Here is a 6,733-nt window from a genome sequence, read left to right on the forward strand (position 1 = left end):
TCATTCGTCGGCACCCTTCGCGGGCCTGCCTTCGATTGGTATCGGCGTCTTAAATTTGGAAGCATCAACAGCTGGGAGGACCTGGAAAGCATGTTCCTCGCTCATTTCTTCGATGATGACACCGAAGTGTCGGTCAGGACACTCTTCGATGAGAAACAAAAAGACGGAGAGTCTGTGGATACCTTCATCAAATGCTTCCGCAATCAGGTAATGAACTGTAAGGATCCCGTCACGGAGGAGTTCGTCTTGCAGACTTGTCATAACAACTTGTCCATTAACATCTTGGACGTTATGGGAGTAGAGCTGCTCAATACCTGGAAAGAGTTGAAGGTGCGTGGAGAGCAGGCCGAACGCTTCCTCAGAAGGAGGAAGGTCGAAAGAAACCAACCGATGACTAACCCTCTGAATCCGGGTCTCGTTTCCCATAATGAAGGGAAGACACCTACAACAGTTGTTGACGTTAATCAGACGTCGCAACAGCAGTCCCGAAGACAGCAGAATAGTTCGGATCCGAGGCTCCAAAAAGAGTACTCATTCAAGGATGAAGACGTTCCAGCCATCTTCGAGACCCTTCTTGAAAACAACAAGATCAAGCTGCCACCCATCATGAATCAGGAGGAAGCTGACAATACTGCAGATCCGAAGTACTACGCGTACCATAGGAGGATCCTTCATCCCACCAAGGCTTGTTTTACTTTAAAGAATAGCATCCAAACCTTGGTTGAAGCCGGCGTCATAATGCTAGGATAAGCCAAATAAGAACGGCAATACTCCGAAGAGTATAGGAGTATAAACTGCTTCTCAATACTCCGAAGAGTATACGAGTATAAACTGCTTCTCAACACTCCGACAAGTATAAGAGTATAAACTGCTTCTTACTCCTCCAATCGGTATATGAGGTTAAACTGCTCCCTGATACTCCAATAGGTATATGAGTCTAAACTGTTTCCTACCGTTGATGGGAAGTTCCTGGAGAATGTTACGCTAATATTCTTAAGGATAACCCGGACATGTAACGGAGTACAAAGTCAGACCCAGTTCCAAGAAAGAAGCTGGGGGTGGATGATTCATGTAATGGGAAGTTCCCAGAAGAACGCTATATGTAATTTTCTTAGGGATAACCCGATAATTACGAACAAGGTGATAAACACTAAACCCCCACTATGATTTGTACTCCCACTCTCACTGTCTACCTGGTCAAACCTTCCTATAGTTAGGACCACAACCAAAGTCCCCTCTCGATTCCTTCCATGAACGAGAGGTCCACTTTCAAATTGAACGATCAAGCCTGTAAGAGGTAAGATCATTTCAAACCTCCCATTTTCACTGCTTCCTTGGTCAAACCTATAAAAGTTAGGGCCACAACCAGATTCTCCTCTCGATTCCTTTCATGAACGAGAGGTCCACTTTCAATTGAGCAATCAAACCTATAAAAGTTAGGATTGTCTCCAACTTCACTTAGTCAAACCTGCAGATAGTTAGGACTAAGATTGAGTTATCCTTTTCGATAAACGAAAGACTTCCATCTTTTCCTTTTTCCACCAAACCTATAAAAGTTAGGGTCGAAATTGGGCTTTCTCCTCAATAAATGAGGGACTCTTTTTGGATCGAATGACCAATCCTATAAAAGTTAGGGTCGTTTGAATCTTTCCGATTCTCAGAGCGGAGATCCCACTCTTAGTTTCATCATTTCGGATTCTGAGGGTGGAGATCCCACCTTGAGTTTCCTTTCCAACTGGAGATAGAATATAAAATTCTTCCTCTTCAGTGCCGGGAGATAGAATATAAAATTCTTCCTCTTCCATTTTCCAGTCCGTCTTTACCCTGAGAAAAGACACAATTCCCAACTTCCAATCCGTGCACTTTGTGCACGGGGAATTTTATCTCAACTCCTAAATAGAGATAAGCCTACGCCTAACACGCGTTGCCGGTTTAGTCTTTCACCGATTGAAAAAGACACCAGAATCCCAACTTCTAATCCGTGCACTTTGTGCACGGGGAATTTTATCTCAACTCCTAAATAGAGATAAGCCTACGCCTAACACGCGTTGCCGGTTTAGTCTTTCACCGATTGAAAAAGACACCAGAATCCAGTCTGGGGCAGTTTATCCCGAAGCCTAAGTAGGGATAAGTCAACGCTTAACCCGCGTTGCTGGGTGGTTCGTTCCCGTAAAAATGACCGAGTAAAAAGACGCAATTCCCAACTTCCAATCCGTGCACTTTGTGCACGGGGAATTTTATCTCAACTCCTAAATAGAGATAAGCCTACGCCTAACACGCGTTGTCGGTTTAGTCTTTTACCGATTGTAAAAGACACCAGAATCCGGTCTGGGGCAGTTTATCCCGAAGCCTAAGTAGGGATAAGTCAACGCTTAACCCGCGTTGCTGGGTGGTTCGTTCCCGTAAAAATGACCGAGTCTACGTATTCAGCATCGTAGCAATAAAAATCCATGCCTTTTATGCATGGGGAATTTTATCCCAAATCCTAAGCAGGGATAAGTCAACGCCTAACACGCATTGCCGGTTAGTCTTTGACCGTAAAAAGGACAAAAGCCCACATATTCAACATTGTGGCAGGTTGTTATTAATAACACCAAAATCCATGCCTCACACGCGCGGGGAATTTTATCCCGAATCCTGAGTAGGGATAAGTCAACGCCTAACACGCGTTGCCGGTTTAGTCTTTTACCGATTGAAGAAGACACCAGAATCCATAGAAACATATAGGATGTTTTCTCCTCATACGGTGTAGGCGTCTAAAAATGCCTATAGGTATCCACACACAGCTCGAGACAGAGAGAAGACGACGAACATTGTTATCCGAGTCTAAGAGGATTATCTAACGCCGACAAGCGCCTAAAGCAAAACGGCGAATCAAAGCGTACAAACGCACCCAACAGTCAGTTAACACGCACGCATCATTCAGCTCGTGCATGTCAATCAGTGCGCGCGTCAATCAGTTCACGATGGCGTTAATCAACGTACATTAATCAACTCGCGTAGAGCATACAAGTCAACACGACGGATGAGTAAAACGGGAGAAAGTACAAGTCCTGGAAGATCACGAGGTATCCATCAGGATACTTTTCGATGAGAAACAAGAAGATGACGAGACAGTCGACGACTTCGTCAAGCGCTTTCGGAATAAAGCAATGAACTGCCGAGATCCGATCACGGAGGACTTCATCCTCCAGACATGTCATAACAACCTATCTATTGAGATATTAGAAGTTATGGGAGTTGCACCATCCAACACTTGGAAAGAGTTGAAGATGCGCGGAGAGCGAGCTGAACGCTTCCTCCGAAGGAAGAAAGCCGAGAGGAGCCAACCGACGGTCAATCCTCCGAACTCGAACTTTGCCTCCCGTAGTAAAGGAAAGGCACCTGCAGCTGCTGTTAGTACAAATCAAACGTCACAACAGCAATGCCGAAGGCAGCAAAAGACTTCGGACCCGAGACTCCAAAAAGAGTATTCTTTCAAGGACGAGGACGTTCCAGCCATCTTCGAATCTCTCCTTGAAAACAACAAGATTAAGCTTCCACCCATCACAAATCAGGAGGAAGCTGATAACATTTTGGATCCAAAGTATTGTGCATACCACAGAAGGATCCTTAAGGCTTGTTTTACTTTAAAGAATAGCATCCAAACCTTGGTTGAAGCCGGCGTTATATCGCTCAATTAGTGCTTCTCAACACTCCGACAAGTATAAGAGTATAAACTGCTTCTTACTCCTCCAATCGGTATATGAGGTTAAACTGCTCCCTGATACTCCAATAGGTATATGAGTCTAAACTGTTTCTTACCGTTGATGGGAAGTTCCTGGAGAATGTTACGCTAATATTCTTAAGGATAACCCAGACATGTGTTTCTTACCGTTGATGGGAAGTTCCTGGAGAATGTTACGCTAATATTCTTAAGGATAACCCGGTCATGTAACGGAGTACAAAGTCAGACCCAGTTCCAAGAAAGAAGCTGGGGGTGGATGATTCATGTAATGGGAAGTTCCCAGAAGAACGCTATATGTAATTTTCTTAGGGATAACCCGATAATTACGAACAAGGTGATAAACACTAAACCCCCACTATGATTTGTACTCCCACTCTCACTGTCTACCTGGTCAAACCTTCCTATAGTTAGGACCACAACCAAAGTCCCCTCTCGATTCCTTCCATGAACGAGAGGTCCACTTTCAAATTAAACGATCAAACCTGTAAAAGGTAAGATCATCTCAAACCTCCCACTTCCACTGCTTCCTTGGTCAAACCTATAAAAGTTAGGGCCACAACCAGATTCTCCTCTCGATTCCTTTCATGAACGAGAGGTCCACTTTCAATTGAGCAATCAAACCTATAAAAGTTAGGATTGTCTCCAACTTTACTTAGTCAAACCTGCAGATAGTTAGGACTAAGATTGAGTTATCCTTTTCGATAAACGAAAGACTTCCATCTTTTCCTTTTTCCACCAAACCTATAAAAGTTAGGGTCGAAATTGGGCTTTCTCCTCAATAAATGAGGGACTCTTTTTGGATCGAATGACCAATCCTATAAAAGTTAGGGTCGTTTGAATCTTTCCGATTCTCGGAGTGGAGATCCCACTCTTAGTTTCATCATTTCGGATTCTGAGGGTGGAGATCCCACCTTGAGTTTCCTTTCCAACTGGAGATAGAATATAAAATTCTTCCTCTTCAGTGCCGGGAGATAGAATATAAAATTCTTCCTCTTCCATTTTCCAGTCCGTCTTTACCCTGAGAAAAGACACAATTCCCAACTTCCAATCCGTGCACTTTGTGCACGGGGAATTTTATCTCAACTCCTAAATAGAGATAAGCCTACGCCTAACACGCGTTGCCGGTTTAGTCTTTCACCGATTGAAAAAGACACCAGAATCCAGTCTGGGGCATTTTATCCCGAAGCCTAAGTAGGGATAAGTCAACGCTTAACCCGCGTTGCTGGGTGGTTCGTTCCCGTAAAAATGACCGAGTCTACGTATTCAGCATCGTAGCAACAAAAATCCATGCCTTTTATGCATGGGGAATTTTATCCCGAATCCTAAGCAGGGATAAGTCAACGCCTAACACGCGTTGCCGGTTAGTCTTTTGCCGTGAAAAGGACAAAAGCCCACATATTCGACATTATGGCAGGCCGTTATTAATAACGCGAAAATCCACGTCATACACACGTGGGGAACTTTATCTCGACTCCTAAATAGAGATAAGCCTACGCCTAACATGCGTTGCCGGTTTAGTCTTTCACCGATTGGCGGGTCGGATTGGTCCGACCCGCGCAAGCGCGGGTCAGACCAGTCTGCCGCGCTGTTTTGACCCCCTGATGTGTATTTCGACGGTTTTAACGGTTTTCTCGAGATCTTTTCAGTTCCAGGGGTTTCTAACTGACCTGATATCATCCCCAAACGTGGTTAGGCTGTTGTTAACTGAAGATAGAGCCAAATTACTTGTTCTCATCCAAATAACCGCTTCCGAAGCCCTATAAATACAAGCATAGGGCCTCCTTTCAGCGGGGGCGATTGATTATCAAGACGAGGAGGTGCTGCCGGATTGTGGAGTCAAAGGAGCACGAATTTCAGCGAGTGTTGACAGATCTTGGCGAGTTCTTCGGCATAAAGAAGGAGAGTTCGAGAGATCCGACACCCGTTCCCGTCCGTCCCTTGAGATTAGGCTTGGACTTAATCTCGAGAAGAGCTCTGATTTCGCTTGGTCGATCTCAGCGCTTCAAATCAAATTCTTCCTCGGTGAAGACGAAGCTCTGCCATTCCTTAAAATATCATGAACAGTTCCTGTAGGTTGAGCACCTTTTTCAAGGAAATAACGAATAGCGGGAACGTTTAAATAAGTTTGATTCTGTATCGGATCGTAAAAACCCACTTTTCGAAGATCTTTTCCTTCTCTTCGAGATCGAACATCAATTGCAACGATTCGATAGATCGCTCATTGGGATAGATGTAGATAAACAATACCCCCCCCCCCCCCCCCCCCTAGAAACGTATAGGAGGTTTTCTCCTCATACGGCTCGAGAAAAAATGATTCTAATATTTCTGTATATAATAACAAATGGATCCATAAAATCATGAATTTATGATTTGAGTCGTTTTTTGTTCTTATTTACAGAATAAAAGAAATATCATTCGTATTCATAACTCAAGTTGGGTAATTCTGAAAAAGTTCGAAGATAAATCCTTAGACATTTCTTGAGTCGTCTCTAACCTATTTTATTTGTCTCGCCTCGAATCTGTTTTTCCTCTTCATTATAATAAAATGATTGAGACAATTAAAAATAGTGTTTTCTTATTCCGGAATCCTTTCTCTTTACTTTGTAAAATCATTGAGTTTAGACATTACTTCGGTGATCCTTACTCCTTCCGGAATCCTTTCTCTTTACTTTGTAAAATCATTGAGTTTAGACATTACTTCGGTGATCCTTACTCCTTTTCAAAACGGCAGCAACATACCTTTTGTTTTTTTGTTATTTCTTTCTATACTATGGAAAGATAATATGAACGATTGAAGTTTCGGGAGTTACGAAGGAAGCTTCGGACTCATGGGTTGAGAACGTACGGGAGTTGAACTCTATATATGAGGTCGAATCTCCCGTTGTTCCTCAGTAGCTCAGTGGTAGAGCGATCGGCCGTTAATTGACTGGTCGTAGGTTTGAATCCTACTTGGGGAGATTTGATTGATTATTAATTTTATTTTCATTAAAGAATGAAGAATTAAAT

The 6,733-nt window shown here is 43.3% G+C and overlaps 1 non-coding gene across 1 annotated transcript; it reads left to right on the forward strand.

Annotated features, from left to right (window-relative positions):
- Window positions 6,613-6,684, forward strand: TRNAN-GUU. The gene has a single exon. It is a non-coding gene; the product is annotated as a tRNA-Asn (tRNA).

This window comes from Asparagus officinalis, chromosome 2 (assembly GCF_001876935.1).
Source record: "Asparagus officinalis chromosome 2, Aspof.V1, whole genome shotgun sequence".
Taxonomy (NCBI): Eukaryota; Viridiplantae; Streptophyta; class Magnoliopsida; order Asparagales; family Asparagaceae; genus Asparagus; species Asparagus officinalis.